Source organism: Schistosoma mansoni, chromosome 4 (assembly GCF_000237925.1).
Source record: "Schistosoma mansoni strain Puerto Rico chromosome 4, complete genome".
Classification (NCBI taxonomy): domain Eukaryota; kingdom Metazoa; phylum Platyhelminthes; class Trematoda; order Strigeidida; family Schistosomatidae; genus Schistosoma; species Schistosoma mansoni.
Genome location: NC_031498.1, coordinates 7,210,652 through 7,229,650, shown reverse-complemented (window position 1 = coordinate 7,229,650; position 18,999 = coordinate 7,210,652). Strand labels below are relative to the sequence as shown.

At 30.6% G+C, this 18,999-nt stretch overlaps 1 non-coding gene across 1 annotated transcript; it reads right to left on the bottom strand.

Annotated features, from left to right (window-relative positions):
- Window positions 1-3,944: 3,944 nt before the first annotated feature.
- Smp_tRNA_00919_Gln_TTG.1.1 lies at window positions 3,945-4,011 on the bottom strand. The gene has a single exon. It is a non-coding gene (tRNA).
- Window positions 4,012-18,999: the final 14,988 nt, after the last annotated feature.

Below are 18,999 nucleotides of genomic sequence, written 5' to 3'. Positions count from 1 at the left end.
TTAGCTTCGATGACTACTTACACTAATCTTTAAAGTAGTTTATTAAACTTACTAACCAAAAATTTGTCACTGTTTTCAATGTAATATTTTAAAATAATTTGCTTGTTTAACTATAATTGTTGTTTATTAATATAAGGTAACATTAATGATAGGCATCATTACCAAGTTTTGATTTGATGATTTCGAACAAATTGAGCATTGTGTAGATTGTTATAAATAATTAATATATTTGCAATATCCCAATGCGTAGAAAAATTAGATTTTCTGATGTTTCGTGACTCAATGTAGGCCACTTCTTCAGAGAACAAATAACCAAATTAAAATTAATCCAATTTTCGGTCATTTGTTGTCTGAAGAGGTGGCTTACACTGAGTCACGAAACGTCAAAAAATCTCATTTTTCTACTCATTTGGATATTACAAATATATTATTTATTTATAATATTAATGGTGTTTTTAATACGTATCGGCTTTAACTCTGAAATTAAGTAACCTTCACTTCCAATGAGCTTGAAAAATTCAAACATTTTGTTTATACTTGCTGAAAATTATTGATCAAGTGACATGTTGAATCAAGCTGAACAGGTTACTTTTTATGATTTAAAATACATTGTATTTATCCTTTGGCCTGCTTTTCATGTAATAAATTCGTTAGAAGCACTATATTCTTAAAAGTATTTATTAACCATAACTGGTGTCCTGCTTGAATATTTGAGTTACCTGTTCCTGCCATCTATATATTGCAAAACGTTACCTGTTTTTGTTTGTTTTAACACACCTCTATATCTGTTATTCGCATAACCTATTCAAACTCGTTTTCTAAAATTTTTACGACCTTTTGTTATGCAAATTACAAAAAACTATGATCAGAGGCATCTTGTTGGCTAGCAGTATGCATTGAAAAGAATGAACATTAGTCAGATGTCGATTTCTGAACTGCTGAATTCTAGCTGCCGATCACTAATTGGCAAGGTAGATTGTTTTCAATCCCTACTAAACCTAAACATGTATCATAATTATGGTGTAATCACTACTCAAGAATCCTATATAATTTCAGTAGTTACCATCAGGATCGATCAGGCAATAAGAAAGAGAAACTTGTTGAAATACTTTGTGCTAAAAATTCTATGTACCAAAAATATAACATTGAATAAAGCCATTAGTAATAATCATAATAATAATCAATTAAAAATTAACATCAATGTATCAACAAGCTGCACTAACTACTTGAGAAACGTGAAGTTAAATCTAATGCCAACTTATAATGATCTAACTTTCTAAAAAAATCAAGTCATTTCAAATGATTTCGTAAACACTATTTTATTTGTAAAGCGAAAGTTACTTATCCCTTTTTTAAATCATGATTAGTTTATATATTCTACTTGTCTAGTGACTTTGAGATATATGATCATCAAAAGAATCATAGTTTATCCCAGCAGTCAAAGTTTTAATTCTTAAAATCATTTCGAATATACTACTTAAATATCACAAAATTTGAAAAATAAATAAATTTTATATATACGTTTTTAGTTTCTTATTCATTCCTTGCAACAAAGTTATTGTATAAATTATTTAAACATAGACTTATAATCCTGTCATAAGACCTGAAGGTTCAAAAGAAATATTTTTTTGAAAAAGTGTCTATAGACTAAAGTAGATACATGTAATGTGACTGTTCTATTCGAACGAAGAATAAATGAACAGTAACTGCTAGGAATTATTGATGGGCTTTTATTACATATATTCTTATTGGGTAATTATTAAGTAACTAGATTATACATATTCTTATACCTTTTATCTTAATCTTTCATTTAACCTATTGGCTATTATAGTATGATTTACTATTCCTAAGTTATTCTCGACCTATTGGTTAAAGTCTGCCACACTCACGGCCACTCTTGGCTTGATTATGTACAATTTTTATTTTATTTTTTATGGTGTTATCAGGTCTGATTTGCTTATACATAAACTGAGTATGTCTGAAACATATGATTCATACAGTGGATGTTGAGATTGTGTTCTGGACAGGGTAAGAGAAACCAATAAGGACTCCGAGTTGACTCTAGGCTACTTGTACTGGTCAATGCGCCATTGGTTTGACACAGTGCCAAGGTCATATAAGTTGGCGTTCTAATTGGTGATCTAGTCACATGATATTTGACAGGGGATATGACATAACAGTGACTACCCATTTTTGAATGCGATGCAATTCACAGAAGAATTCACTAGGGCATATAATATAAAGATATTGGTAGTTTTAGCCAGTGAAAGATTTTTATAATTGATAATCATTTATTTTCCACTTTACATGTCTAGGTAGTTAGTCATCCACTAAGTGTTTAGACTAATTGTCAATAACAAGACAACTAGTTGACACTATGTACAACTTACAAGGTTGATTCATTTTGTATTGAAGATATCAACTAACAAGAAATAGTGTCTGAGAGAAACTTTACAACAAATGTTGTTTGATATTTTAAACCAGAGGATGTCTAAATTGAATTCTGGAATTTAATTTAACGAATAAAAGCGAAGATAGCAAATCATTTCACTCGTATTTACCAACTATTCGCTCAGACTAAACAAACAATTACATTAAAAATGTCAAGTTTACGATAAACAATTAAATGTAAATTTCAATCTGGTATGTAAGCTCTGATAATTTTAATACCTAAAAATTATGCAATAATTAGAAATGTTTGTAAAAAAAATGAAATCTCAAATGATTCGAACAGACGTTGACTGATTTTATTCAACCATGTTGTTGTACTACGCTCAAAATAAGGATATGAATCACTTAAAAATGCGAACAATTATTTAGTGATTATCTTAAATCCTAGATATACTACAGATGAAAACCTAATGTGGTTGAGTACTCTGGTTTTGTGAGTTTCCTGATGAAAACCTCAACGTACTGTTTTTTTATTGGTTGTCGTAAGACTCTAAATTGTTCTATATTTTCGACGTTTTCCTGATTCTAAATCCCTGTGAAAAGTCAAATAAATAAACATTTAGGCTCATATCTTAAATGTGAACTATAAGAATAGAGAAACCAATGATTTATTTAAAAACAAATTCTTCAACCTTCGTGTAAAACTTCCGTTTTTAAAGGTAATATACATAATATCCGTTCATAACGAAGAATTTATTAAATCTTCAGTCTAATGAATAAATGAAAATGGAACTTAAAGGTTAGACGACGTTGGGCGAGCGAAAGTGGATAAAATGCGAAGATTTATTTTGAATAATGAATAGACATACGATGGAGATTATGTCTCTACCTGATAGTTCGCACAGAATCCTAGAAGTATATTTATTTTAAGCAACATAACACTAACAATGAAAAATATGTACATTTTTCCGGATGATTGAAAGATATAAACTGTTCAAAACACATTAGTTACCATAATTATATTTATATAGTGTCAATATGTGATACGGTTATAAGTGTTCAACTTTGATAATATTAACTTCGGCTCAGAAATTGTCAATGTATTATCATACAAAGAAAGTATCTTGTGCTACCACATTAGAGAAATCGAAGTTACTTCCGTCGATTAGTATGCCTTCAGGGTGAAGTTCAATTAAAAGTTTCTTTAAATTCCTTCATACATTTTTGACTTAAATTGTATTTTTTCGGTCATATAAATGCAGTTGAATCGAATATGCAAATTAGTAATATGAATTATAAGTCATACAGATTGTCTGAATAACCTTATTTTATAACCGAAAATAGTATTTGCCATATAAATATTACCGATTCAACGATAGGAAATAAGTAATATAAATCTGCATATTTCCACCTTCATCATCCACTGACCTAAAATTTAGGAAAGAATTTATGTATATGCAATGTTGGATAGTGGCTAGAAGAGGAATCCAGGACGCACGTTTCGTCCTATTTGAGATTCGTCAGTTGTATGTACCTGCATCTCAGAACTGATGTTCACTCTGGGACTCAAACCCAGTACCTTTCGCTTCAAACGCCATCACTTTATCCACTCAGCTACTGATTCCTGGTAGCCACATTGGAGATGGCGGATAAGCCAACTCGCTTTACCCAGCGTTAATTGATATTTTCTTCTTTGTTCAATTTTAAGCTTAACATTTAAAGCAGTACTTTACATGTACATCTTCAAAGATGAAAATCAAAGTTACAAACTGTCATATTAAGGCTTCTAAGCGACCAGAACATACTGATATTTTCTGCTTGTACTTCAAATTAGTCGTTATCTTCACAGATAACACATAATTATTGGGTCAGTTCTAAACACATCTATGAGAAGTATTTGAGTAAACCACTTGAAAAATGTTCAATTATTATTCGTCACCTCTTCCAGTTACGACCATAAACTCTTACTCGTGATTTATATTCTTATGAAACTATATCAGATTTACTCCCTAGTTAATTCAAGCACTAGAATTTGAAAAGCTTCTTCTTGATACTATTCTAAATCGTTCATCTGATTTCATGACAAATGTAGACATATTCTTTGAGTATTTTTTAAACAGTTATAAATAGAAGTGTACTAGAACTGTGAGTGGTTTTTATGGTATACATTTTGTTAATTAAATGCAAATAAAAAATTTCAAACCTAATTTTACTATTTGTACTCCCATAGGTTTAGCTACATTCATTGAGTAAGTGATAATGAATTCAGTTTACGTCTATTATATCATTCTTTTTCCTCTTTCATTCTTTGACTGGTTTCAGTCTTTTATAATTTGTTCCATTAATCTGCACAAACATATCAGTGGCAACCTTGCAAAATACGTTATTTTTTATCGATCTAATCGACACCAAATAGACTTCGTTTATACGTCAAATTTATTGAATCTGACCATGTTATGAAAGGTAACTATTAGCTAGTCATCGATTTACACGTTAAAATTCAACAATAATATAAACTTTATTCTATTAGGAAATTCATCTTGTTAAACAACATTGTAAAGAGCAGAAGTAATTTCCAAAGTATATTATCATTAATTGTGAAAGGCATACTTCAAATGTGTTTATCAGCTTAAATAATAATATAAAAAGAATAAAAACCCTAGGAACTTGAGTTAAATTGATTTTAATTCATATACATTAGTTGTTTGGATTTCCTCATTGATGTTTAGGACTGCAACTGATTAGTTTTTTGGTATGTGTGCATACTGTGCGGATCACCTCAATATTGTCAGTAAATATAAGCATTTTAAGCATACATGGATGATAGATAGCAGTGGAGTTCACTAAATAACGCGATGGACTTTAAAGTGAAAGGTACTTCGAGTTTCAGAGTGGACACCAACTACAGAACCTAGATACATCCAACTGAAGAGTCCTAAGCAAGACGAAACGCGAATGCTGGATTCTATTGCTAGCCGACATCTGTATTTACTTAAGCCAAATCAATCTCACAAAATGCTGATGTACAGGAGTTAGTGTTTATCAAGTCAGTGAATGTTGAATTCAGTATAAACTTTAAGAATTCTAACCATGTTCAAATTGACGCAAATAACTGATTTTACATATATAGTTATAAATGGAAAATATAATTTGTAGATATAATTGAGCAAAGTAAGTACTTACAGTTAGTCAAAAATCATGAAAATCATTTATCTTGAGAAAATCTAGCTTCATTTATATTAATAAAGTGTCATATTCGTTAGTTAATTTATAATAATTGACTAATATGTGGATTCAAAGTGACTCTAAATATAAAGTGTAAAATCTTTCAGTTGTCCAATTCTATAAAATAGTGACATTTTATCAAATTCATATGGAAAGGAGAAAGTAAACATACAAAAAATTTATTATCAATCTGTACAATAGTATATATATATGAAAATGTTTTGTTAAGTACTAATTCCGTGAGGAAATGTAAACACTAACACTCAAGATGATGTAATAGAAAGATTATAATACTAGATCACGTAATACGGGCAATAACAATAGCAGTGACCAGTGGAGTTCAACCACGTTTGTTGTGACATAACAACTCACTGAAGACAATTGGTGAATGGTTGCTCAATTTCGTGAATCAGTTGAAGTTAGACATTAACACCGTTGGATGCCGGCTTAGTGGTCTATCGGTTAAGGGTTCTGGCTTCAGACTGGTAGATCATGGGTTCGAATCTCGCGAGTGCGGGATCGTGGGTGCGCACTGCTGAGGAGTCCGATAATAGGACGAAACGGCCGTCCAGTGCTTCCAACTTTTCCATAGTGGTCTAGCTTCAATTGACTCATGGTTTCAACAATGAAAGATTTAGTGAATATGATAAGCTTAAACCAGAACTATGCATACAAAAGAAGTACGTCTTATCAATATGGTTACCATGGCCTTAATATCATTATCATTCTGTTATTATTATTATTATTACTGCATTTTTCATTTCTCATTATTTTATTTATGAGTTCTCATCATATCACCTTATTTATTTTCACACTTCTGTAACCCTATAATGACCTTTAATTATTGTAACAAAAACATTTTCTTCATTTTAATCATCGTACCTTATTCACTAAATCTATGTTATTGCTCTTATTATAATCTTTCTATTACGTCATCTTGGTTATTAGTGTTCACATTTCCTCACGGAATTATTGTTTTAAAAAAATTATGTTCATCATATTTTTCGAGATTTGTATGTGGCACAAGAAAATATATAATTGGAACTTTGATTTCAATCCATAAATACTTCACTGCCTTATACTATTTTCTCTTACTTAACTTTTTTTTAATTTTTGGTAAAGTATTGTACATTATAAAATAGGTGTACAGGTAAGAGAAAATTGTAACCAATCGTTTATTAAATTCATTTAGTATTGTTTATTTGAATCTTCTCATTGATGTTTAGGACTGCAACTGGTCAGTCTCAAATTGGGAAGATTTAAACAAGCAATACTAGATGAATTTAAACTTCACCCAATTGCACAAGCAAGTGGCTATCAGGACTCAGTGGCCGAGTGGATAACGCGATGGCGAAAGGTACTGGGTTCGAGTCCCAGAGTGAACATCAACTCTGAGATGCAGGTACATCCAGCTGACGAGTCCCAAATAGGACGAAACGCGCATCCTGGATTCCACTGTTGCCACTATTCATCTTTGCCTACAATGGTTTATTAGTTTATGACCGTATATATTACATTTCAAATCAAATTTGAGCATAAACAGAATTATGGATGATTTAATTGCATATGTCATAATTTTTAACATTCCAATATTTGGTTGAATGATTTTTATTTTTTTATTTTTTCAATATATATTTGTAACTAGCTGAGTCAATGAATAAATGTTATTTCTATATTGAAGTGAATAATTTTGGACAGAATTATTTTCTGTTGTAATGAATTATATGTACATAAACTGTGATGATGTATTAAAGGTTAAACCAATTCCTAAAGAAGTTATCAGATTAAAACACTTAGGCGAGTAATATTGTTTTCAACTTGATCTCCACTAAACTTTCTTATAAATTATTGTGATGACTAATGAAGATTTAATAGAGACTATCGAATTTTCCGGCCAACTACAGTTAGATAAACATTAACAAACTAAGAAATACCGAGTATCTGTTTCGTTCAGACATGGGACTCCTCAGTAATTTGCACTGTTATATCCCGTGGAGATTAATGGATGGTAACTTTGAGAACTATCTATGGACCAATGTGATATCTATATTTCCTATTGTATAATTGTATATATATATATATTTATATATATATATTGTATATATATATATTGTATATATTGTATAATTGCTTTATTTTGATCTATAGGCTATTATTATTATACGTTTTACCATTCTGGAGTTATCCCTAGTCCATTAGTTACTATTCCCCCCATTCACAGCCACACTTGGTCAAATGTTGTACAAATATTATTTTCTATTTTATGGTTTGATGTGGTCAGTCTGTTTGATATATAAACCCAGTATGTTTGAGAATAATGATTGATATTGCAGAGGTTGTTATTGGTGTTCTGGACTTAACTGGCTGGGCTAGGCAGAAAGCAGGACTGACAAGTACTGTGTGTATAATTGGGTGATCAATAAATTCACTGCTTTCTAATTGGCGGATTTACCACTCATATATATTATGAGGGCACGCACGCACACGATATAACAGCACACAAATGTTTGCTTGATGACTGAGACTGAAACCTGTCTCACTTTTTTCTAAATGAACATAATTCAATCACATATTTTATTATTATGAATGATCAAGAATGTAAAGATTATCCATGGACCATCTTTTCAGAAAATCACGTTAGTTATCACAAAATTCTAACGTCGAATAAACAAAAAAGGGTAAAACTAGAACTTCAGTACCACAGTAAAAGAATTATTATGCATTTGTTTAAATATTCTTAGGTGTTATAAAAACATTTATAGAAACTTCTGTCATCTTAAAGCATGTAAACCAAAGAAAAATCCTGAAAATATGAGATTAAGTTAATGAGCAATATTATGGAATGAAAAGGGGGGTAAAGCGGAAATAAAATAGACCGAAACGGAAGTTGACGGTGTAGACTATCAAGGTTGATGACCTATGTCGAATGATTGAAGGCCTACTCGAGTAAGACAAGAGCGGTGTAACGAATAAACTAACTTAGAAGTCACACCTCGCGACCAGCACCTTACGTGGATTGCCCATCGACGTATCAAGGGACCATGGATACTCTGAAGACTGTACAACACAAGGGACATTATTACAGGAATATATTTAAAGTAGATACAAGCGAAAGTAGAACCACTGCCGCATGGGCCAGTCCATGGCGTATGATTAGCTGATGCGCGTTGATTGTCCTTGACCTTGACGAGGATCGATTATCTGTTCGATATTTAGTGACCCAACTGCCGGATGATTTGGCTAGGGTTCAGTGACCTTTCACTGGTCCTACAACAGCATTTCACTTACAGGCAGTTTATCGAATTATGATAAGAGGAGCAAGAACTACTTGAAGTAACCCACCCTTGTGAGGTATATGGTTTTTTAAATTTTATCACCGCTTACATTTAGTGACTGTAACTCCTGGAATAAGACTACCTCAGTGTGAAAAAAATACATGTCACTTGGAATCGATGTAAATTAAAATACAAATACATTATGAGTACATGACTATTATGATAACTTGGTCATAACCTACGTATTTGTTTTGTTATTAATTCCTACTGGTAAAAAAATACCTATCTAAACTCTTCAAAAGTAATAAAGAATAAGACGTTGTACTTTTATTTGTAACAAACCTATTCTCACAAGAATATTATATAAAAATCGAAACAACTCAATCACTACATACACTCATTGTTACCTTCTTCTCACACTACATTGTGCACATAATTAATATATTTGGCAAAATCCACTGAAACATCCAAGTTAATGACTTTTAGATCGTTTTTATATGTTGGATGATGATAAGAAACCAGGAGAACATATAATATTATTAGATTGTTAAACGTATTAATTATTGAGACCACTAGTAACATTTTCTCAGAGTTTTTAAACAACCTTGAATAATGTCATCATACATAATAAGCCCACATATAGTTAAAATCAATCGACAGTTCAATATAGGAACATCTTATGAACTCGGGTCATATGGTTGTTTTAAATCATTTGTACAGTAAGACCATTTTGTACGTGAGTGGCGGAAATTAATAACTTGTGCGCTGCAGAGGTGCTAGCAATTGCTTTTTTAAGACTTGAAGTCAGTGTGTGAGCGAGATACGTGCAAGCCATCTTTTTTCATGGCCCTAACACTTAATTCTCATAAACGATAATCTGATTTTGCAACATATCCTTATAGTGTTTTTAATCTCCTGAATTTTAATTAAACATTATGACCATCTACACATTTTTAATTTATTCTTCATCCTCCTCAAACTCGTCAAGTGTATAATTACCTTTCACACCTTTGATTTTGTCTTTTCGTTTTATGTTTATTAAGTAAATTCAGTTGACACATGATATGATGTAATCGTTCTATTTTTTTATGGACTATTTTATTTGTAAATTAAACATAAATATGGTTGTATGATATCAGTTAATGATAATGTCGAAAACATCTTGACTCCATTGTTTTTAAATCTTGTTCAGTTCCATAGAAATTTGTATTTTCTTACCATATCTGATTGTAATTATTTTGGTGATTATAATATCAACTTGATGGTTACTGAAAATGCCATGGACTGCTATTGCCGGTCTAATTTGGAGTCGCTGAAGTTCAAAAAGGTTATTTCAACTACAAAGAAAGGTGAGTATCAGAAGGCTTCCATATTGCTAAGAAAAGAAAGGTCCACTATCCATCCGACTAGGAACATCTGTCCGAGCAACCATGTCTAATTCTATTCATATCTCACACTATTATCATGTATACAAATTTAACTCTATCTTTCCACATTGTAAATGTCACATTTTTCATCAATTAACATACAAAGAAATACATGAACATGTCTCATATGAATCATCTTGATCGTGATGACATGAAATTGAATTGGTCAGACGTATTTTTCGATCGATTGTACTTAATATTTTTGTTTTGTTTCTTTGTGCTATTTAAACAAGGGTTAATTTATTATGTTTATAATTCTCCGAAGAAGTGACCTACATTGAGTCACGAAGTGTCAGAAAATTTAATTTTCTATTCAATCAGATATTACAAATATACTATTTTCATTAATAGCAATCTATTCAATGATCAATTTATTTAAAATTATCAGGTCAAACCATGATAATGAAACCTATATAAGAATCACAGATTTGATAATTTCTATAAATAAGGAAATAACTATTGTTTAGTGAATACACTAAAATAAACTTGATATCTCTATATCTAAGTGTTAGTATTGAAGAATATCTTATTTAAACAAGCTTCAGAAAGTCATCATGAGGCGAAACATTTCTACTTTTTTTCAGGGGGATAATATTACTAAGTCAATTTTACAAAGTTTAATCATCTAAAATCACATAAACTTTTAATTCCATGAATCTGATAATTTTTAAAATGCTATTCATTCTATGTAGCTTAGATTATCAAATTAGTAAATGAGCCTATAAAGCATTTCTTCAAACCATAATAAAACTATATGCAAGTTAGCAAAAGCTAATTCGATACCAGTAACGACTGTTTATGATCATTGTTCAAATACACAGTGTTGGTCATTTTATCGATTACAGTCTATTTTATACATTTAAAGTCTTATCATTACGTTTCCTTTTGAGTACATTCAATATACACATATTATGAAAGATAATGAAAAGACATTCAAAATCTATCAAATATTTTAGTCCGTTGACACAATATAACAAACTAGAAAAATATTAGACAGCCAAAACTTTGAACAAATTCTTGATGATTTTAAATGAAGACGAAAGGACAGTTTAAAAAAAACAAAATGACTTTCGTTCGTCATCACATCTTTATATTGTTAAAATAATCTAAACATCTATATCTCTATACTGAGGTGTATAAAGATTCTACTTTCGTTTTCAATAACTAGGGCTGTTCTTAATAATAAACTGTGAATTCATTTCAATGATCAACTGACGTCCTTTCCTAACAGATTATTTTGTAAAAGATATTAAACCCAACAAACAGCATAAATAAACTTATCTCCATTAATGAACTAGCTCTTCTCGTATATCAGCTTTAAAAATGTTAGCCTTTCACTTGTGTATGTAACTGTATGTAAGAATATTTGTCTGTCTTTCTAATTGTATAAAGCAAACAATAGAATAGTCATATGTGTAAAATCAATTACGCTAAAGAATAAATTAAATAAGATACACCCAAATCATGATTTTAGTGTTAAAAAGTCTAACTAACAATATTACTGTCTGTAAACAATTGAAAAAATAATTCAGTTACAGTACTTGAAAAGTCACGAGTACCGGAAGATAATAGATCAATATAGGATTATGTACACATAACTTAAAACACAACTACTAGTCGCTTAGGTTTTTAGCTTACACGTTTGGTGAAATCAAAAATACTCAAATCAAAATAAGATCTCAGTCGCGTTTTTTTTCAGAATTATTTTCATATGACAAAACTTCTATAAATATTCTTATAACTTAATTTATAGACTGGATTAAACTTTTAAATAACTTAGTTTTATACAGGATAGTTTAGTCTCTGTTATGATGCTTTCCAGTGTCTTAAAGTATTTAAACATATATATTTAGCTTATTTTGAAATAATTTTAAGCGACATCATAAATATGTCAAGTTAGATGTTGAGCAGAACATATGATACAGTTGAAATAGCAATACAGTTACATTACAAGAGTATTCACAATCTCAGTTTGATCCTTTTTCTTACAATATGCGTGAATTATCATTTACTATAATAAAGCTGTTTTGTCCAGTAATTTTGTACAGTAATATTTTAGTCAATTTTTTTAAAGATAAACATTATTCCTATATATGAACTTAACTATGACGATGTTTTTGGTTTGATTTTTACAGTTATGAAAACATACAAATAAACATAGATACATAATGAACTGAGAAACCAGTTTGTTAAAGATGATAAAATGGAAAACAACCATTGAACATTAATTGGTAATAGTAATAACCATTTTGTTTATTGAATGTAATACAACTGTAGAATCTGTTCATTAGCATAAAATTTACCTTTTTGTTTAAAGATATCCGTACGAATTAATGACTTTTAATTTACATATTCATATTATGATCATTTTAATTTGTTTGCTTCAGTTACTCACAAAATATTTTGTCGAATAAATTTGTTTTCTGAATGATGCCATATTTAATTATTAATAAAGTTAGCACTTCAGAATAGCTTTACATTAGACGATATCATCTGGAAATCAACGAAATAATTAACCAGCGGGAATTGAAATATTTTAGGAGGAATCAGAAACGACGTAATATTTCTTAACTGATAAATGATTAGTGTTTTCTAAAGTACTTTTGTTTTCTGCTGATCAATTTTGTTAGGTTGACTACTTTTGCTACCAAAATTCATTTGTTCAGAATACCGATTATGAACATTTGTATAATCTGGGTTCTTAAGTTAACTCAACGTTCACATTTTTGGTGACATAAATGTAATGTGATAATAGTCATCACAGTTGACATTTATAGAAAAGCGTCTAAATCACAGGTGATTCAGGTGGTCGGCTGATATTACTACTCAAATACTCAACAAATCCAAATGTTTGAATATAACACGGAATCTGTTCAGATATTTCATCGTTTTAAACTTAATCATTTAAATGAAATGTATTCTTTGATTGATTTGAACACCAAACATAAACTCATTGATATTTATTATCAATACATTACCCCTTTTTGTCATCAGTAACATCACTTCAGCTTTTGACCTTTTCCAAATTTTTATTAATTTCCATAAAACACCACCCTACTGGAAAAGAACATTTTGGATTCATTTATCAAGAAACGGAATATTAATATGATTCCTAATTGTGGTTATCATAATTAGCTTATATTCTGCCCTTTTGCTGAATATAGGAACATTTTTAAAACATTGATCGCTTTATTAAAACACATACATTGATTATTTGACTTTGACTAATATGACTCCAATCAATGGTTAATTATTAACATCTTACTTAACTGATAACTCAACCTGATCAACTTTCAAAGCTATATTGAGTTAGATTCAGTCTTAACATTTTGTAAAACGAATTGTTATTATTTTCAATAAAACCATATGTCCTACTTTCTTATTAATTTTTTGAATATATGGAGAAAGTAGGATCTTTCTTCGTTGATACAGATGCCATAGAAAATAAGTGTACTATATCAATTTCATTTTCGCTATTTACCAGATAAGTAACATACGTTTATAGAGTTTTTTAGCAAGGTTGTTTTCTACACGATAAGCTTGCTCACCCTATACCAAACCATGCTGCTTTATCCAGACTTAGGACTCACAGTAACCCCAGAAGGGCTACAAGCGGAGTTCCATATGCGTTACATAAAGTGTACTATTTAGTTTGACAGTAATTTTATAATCAGTGATAGGTTCAACACTTATCAGTGGCTTTTTTCAACAGTCGAGAGAACGATGATAGAAATAAAATAAATAGATACCTAGCAAGGATTATAGTCACTCTAAAATAAGTACCCAAATTCCAAATTCAGTATAGTCTTATCGATTTTCTATTCAATAAATAGTTGTTTTCACCTGATATTTCATCATGTTTCTAATTAGCCTATAATATGATTTATCTCATCAATTTCTAGGAATCAAGCTCAATCTGTATCATTTCTTCTTATCGATGATTTGCTTTCGATTATTTGGAATGAAATTGTTTGCTTTAATAAATTTTTATTTAAATATTATTTGCAAATATAACCATGAATATAATCATCTGATAAAGGTAAATATTTCTCCTATTTGGATAATTTCATTGTAAATACAACGAAAACTGACTTCATTAACAATCACATGCTGTTCTTACGTATGCTTTGTTTGATTGATAATTGTTACTATGATTTGAAATTTGACACGTTTATATTTGTAGTGTAGGAAAAATATATTTATTGAATATTTCGTCTGTTTTATAAATTATTCCAAAATTTATTTAAGAATAACATCATAATTTATCTGTCACTAGTCAGGTAGCCTCTGCATCAGTAGGCAACGTACACAAGGGAAAAACCAAGATCCTCAAACACAACATGAGCAACACTAACTCAATCACACTCGATGGAAAGACTCTGGAAGAGATGGAAAGTTTCACGCATCCGCTTAGCATCATCGATGAACGTAGAGGACCCGATGCAGACGTAGATGCAAGGATTGGTAAAGCAAGGACAGCATTCCTACAATTGAAGAAGATATGGAACTCAAAACAACTATCAACCAATATCGAAGTGGGAATCTTCAATACAAACGTCAAGATAGTTCTACTGTATGGAGCTGAAACTTCAAGAACTACCACAACCATCGGTAAAAATCTACAAGTATTTATAGACAACTGTCTACACAGGATACTCAATGTTCGTTGACTGGATGCCATCAACAACAACCTACTATGGGAGAGAACAAACCAGCTCCTATCTGAAGAGGAAATTAAGAAAAGACGCTGAAAGTGGATAGAACATATATTACGGAAATTATCAAGCTGCATCATGAGCAAGTACGAACTTGGAATCCTCAAGAGAAGCGAAAAAGAGGAAGGTCGAAGAACACACTGTATCTGGAATTGGAAGCAGACATAAAAAGGATGAATAGCAACTGGAAACAACTGGAAATTGTCTATGACAGAGTTGGACGGAGAATGCCAGTGGTCTGTCTATGCTCCTCCATGAGAGGTAACAGGCGCAAGGAAGTCAGGTAACCTCACTTAATTAGAAGATCTAGAATCTGGTCAATGCAAACCTAGCTAATTCACACCAAGATTTTACGCGTCTGCACAAAAAGCCAACTACATACAAGTCCGGTGATGATATAAGTAGAATGTTTCGACAACACATTTTCCTGTAATTCGTAACATCCAAAATGTAGGTCAAACAATAAGTGTTTATATAGGAATCCAGAATAATTAAACCACCTTTATTACTGTAATTGACTGAATCAATTTTTTAGTTCTAAACCATTTTGTGCATCAGAACAAGTTGAGATCAATATTATTTTAGCGTGATTGTCATTTATATCTCAGATAACATAGATAACTCAAATCATTCGAAGTTCATTGATCACATAGCAAAGCGGGATCACTTATCTACTTCTCAATGCTTACAATAATATTCCGCGTTTAGTCAAAATCTTTACATTATTGATTTTAACCCATAAAATGTGATTCTTCCTGGGATCTTTTAGGGCTGAGATATTACTAAAGACAGATTTTTTGTATACTGACTCAAAACAATCAGTGAATGTTGAAACAAGAAGGCTGTTTTAATTAATTAAACAAAACTTTGGAGAATGATTTGTGTGTTAAAATCAGTAAACCGAAATAAATGTTCAATCTTAGCATCGAAAGTATAAATGAATAATATTCGAATAATGAATATGAAATAAAACGAAGTCCTTAGAAGAAAACATGTGTAGGAAGTAACAATTTAAACACTGAATCATTTTGATAAACGAAATCTAATGATGTCAAACTGTAGTTTTTAATCAGCTTTATAAGAAGGCAGTTTAAAATATCTAAATCACTTGACGGATAGTTTCGCTTGTTACTCAGAACGTTAACTGTGTCAAACAATTAACTTTCCCCTCATCCCAAAGCCCCCGTAACCACAGAGATAGAGAGCCCAAAAAGATGACTAAAGTACTTAGCAACTTTGAACAGGAAAAAAAGAATTATCTGCATATGAATTCACATAGTCTTAGTTAGCACTGTAGTAAAATATTCCTTATTATATATTATGAAACCTCCTACCACTCAAGGAGAATTGTAGACAAACGCCACATCCCAAACCTTGGAAATGATGTTGCAAAAGGTTATCTTAGAAAACTGGATGAAAGAGTATTGGATTGAGTTCTTTGACTTATTATCATAGACACAAGTTATTCGATTTTCTAACAGAATGGTACTGAATTCTATAAATACTGCTACATGGCTTCAGTCGGTTACCTCCCAGGTTAATCAAGTACATTATAAACAATGAATAAGTCATTGAATTCTTCAATATACAAGCTGTAATCCACAATGATTTTTTTAAAAATAGTTATAAAATGATTGGTCATTTCCTTTGAAATAAATAAGTTGGAAATCTCATGAGGAAGAAATACTTTTTAATCGATTTGTTTGGAGGAGAATAGACATTTATAAGTCCATACGAAGTTTTGTTGTACAATTAGGAAGTCCATTTAAAATATTTGTGCCATTAAAACAAAATGTAAGACTCAGTTCATTCTATATAGAACAGATCGTTAGATTCGGCACCATGTAGAAGGTTTTATAACAGTACTATAATGTTAAAATACATACTGTAAGTTAAAAAACAAATTACTCACTGTTTCATTATACATTAATGTGAACAATTAAGCTATCCGGGCGTCCGACTTCACCTACGGAAAATTCTATTTACAAAAAACAGAAACTACTAATACAACCAAACGAACAAGAACTAAACTGGGCCAAAAGTCTGTCTTACAATAATAATCCAATGTTATTAATCCACGTGCTAATAGAGAGAACGAGGCTTTCAGTATAACTACATGTTCTGTACAGAAGTAGAATTTGAAAATGGACAACTCTGTTTTGATGGTAATACTAATTGGGGCAAACAAGCTTAGTAAACTGAAAGTGATTTCAGTCAATCAGGTAATAGCAAATGTTAATGCGGAAGTACGGTTAGGGAAAAAGTCACTAAGGTTGTCTTATAAAGAAAGAACTGTCACGCACAAACAAAAATCTAGTAACCCGACCTATTCCCGATCAGGTTCTTTTATATCGTGTGAGTGCGCGCCCTCATAATATATATGAGTGATAAGACCGCCAATTAGAGAGGAGTGAATTATCGATCAGAGCAATGATACACAAAAGCCGTATGAGCAGTCTTGATTACTTATCAGTCCTGCTATATGCCTAGCCTAGCCAGTTAAATCCAGAACACCAATAACAGCCTCTATGATATGAATCATTATTCTCAAACATACTGAGTTTATATATCAAGTAAACTGACCACATCGTACCATAAAATAGAAAATAATATTTGTACAACGTTTGACCAAATGTGGCTGTGAATAGGGGGTACAGTAATTAATGAACTAAGGATAACTCAAGAATGATAAACCGTATAATAATAGTCTATAGGTCAAAATAAAGTTTATGATAAGAGGAAGACGAATACGAATAGTTTAGTTACTTTACAATTATTCAATGAAAATATATGTACAGTGCTAGTCCAGAAATCGATTTCATCAGTTACCGTTCATTATTCTCCCCGGGATGTACCACATCCCCTTTTTTGAGAGGTCCGGAGTTGATATCCGGATTTTAAATTTCTCGAATTCAGGTTCAGGTCTAAAAATATTTTAAACACTATGCCCAAATATAAACGAGTATTTGAGAAAAAGAAAAAAAAAGCTTTCTCTTCAATTATAACGAAGAAAATTTTCTTCTCCACGGTTTCATTGACTTAAGCTGTACAATTGTATTTGTATTTGTAATTAATTTTATTTACTAAAATAATGTTCTATAGTAAGGTAGAAAAGTGCTAATTATTATATTAATTTTTACACTAAAACATTTCTAAAGGATCCTGAAAGCACATTCTGTTTCTAATCAGTTAATTTGTGAGTCACTGAATCATATACTCAAGCTGTTGAAGTCAATATCATTTTTCATCAATTACGTCTCAAAAAATATTGATAATACCTAGATAATTTTAATAGATTTCAATATTCTTAGCCGTGATTTAGTAATTTTCAAATATAGAATTCCGTAAAATAGATAAGTTGTCTAATTTTTTAGAAACTTACCCATTACAGATATTCAGGATATTATCATCATCTAGACATACTAATTCAAGTAATAAAGGACTAATAAAGAATTAAACTTTATTAAGAAAATTCATTTTAAAACTTTTCGATTATCGATAACTAATTATTATCTTCACTTGGTGTTGTTTACTTGTATCTTCTCAAAGTAAACATCAACTCTAAGATGCAGGTACATCCAGCTGACGAGTCCTAAATAAGACGAAAAGTGCGTCCTTGATTCCACTGCTAACCACTATCCATCTTTAATTATTATCTTATTTGTGAATTCATAAATTATTCGAATGTTAACTGAATATAATTTTTTATTAACTGAATTGAAGAAAACAATTTTATTAGTTGAGTAATATATTCTTTGCTAGTCAGTAGTCATTCATACTTTGTTAAATTTTATAAATTGTTACCATATATATATCCTTCAATTTTTAAGTTAAAATACCGTTTATGGACAAGATATTTATTAGTTTTATAATTGTAGTTTTTTAATTAATTGCTGTAAAATAAAACAAAACTGATTGATTTTCTGTCATTTATGTTTTGTTAATATTGACTAATTTCTGATCTAT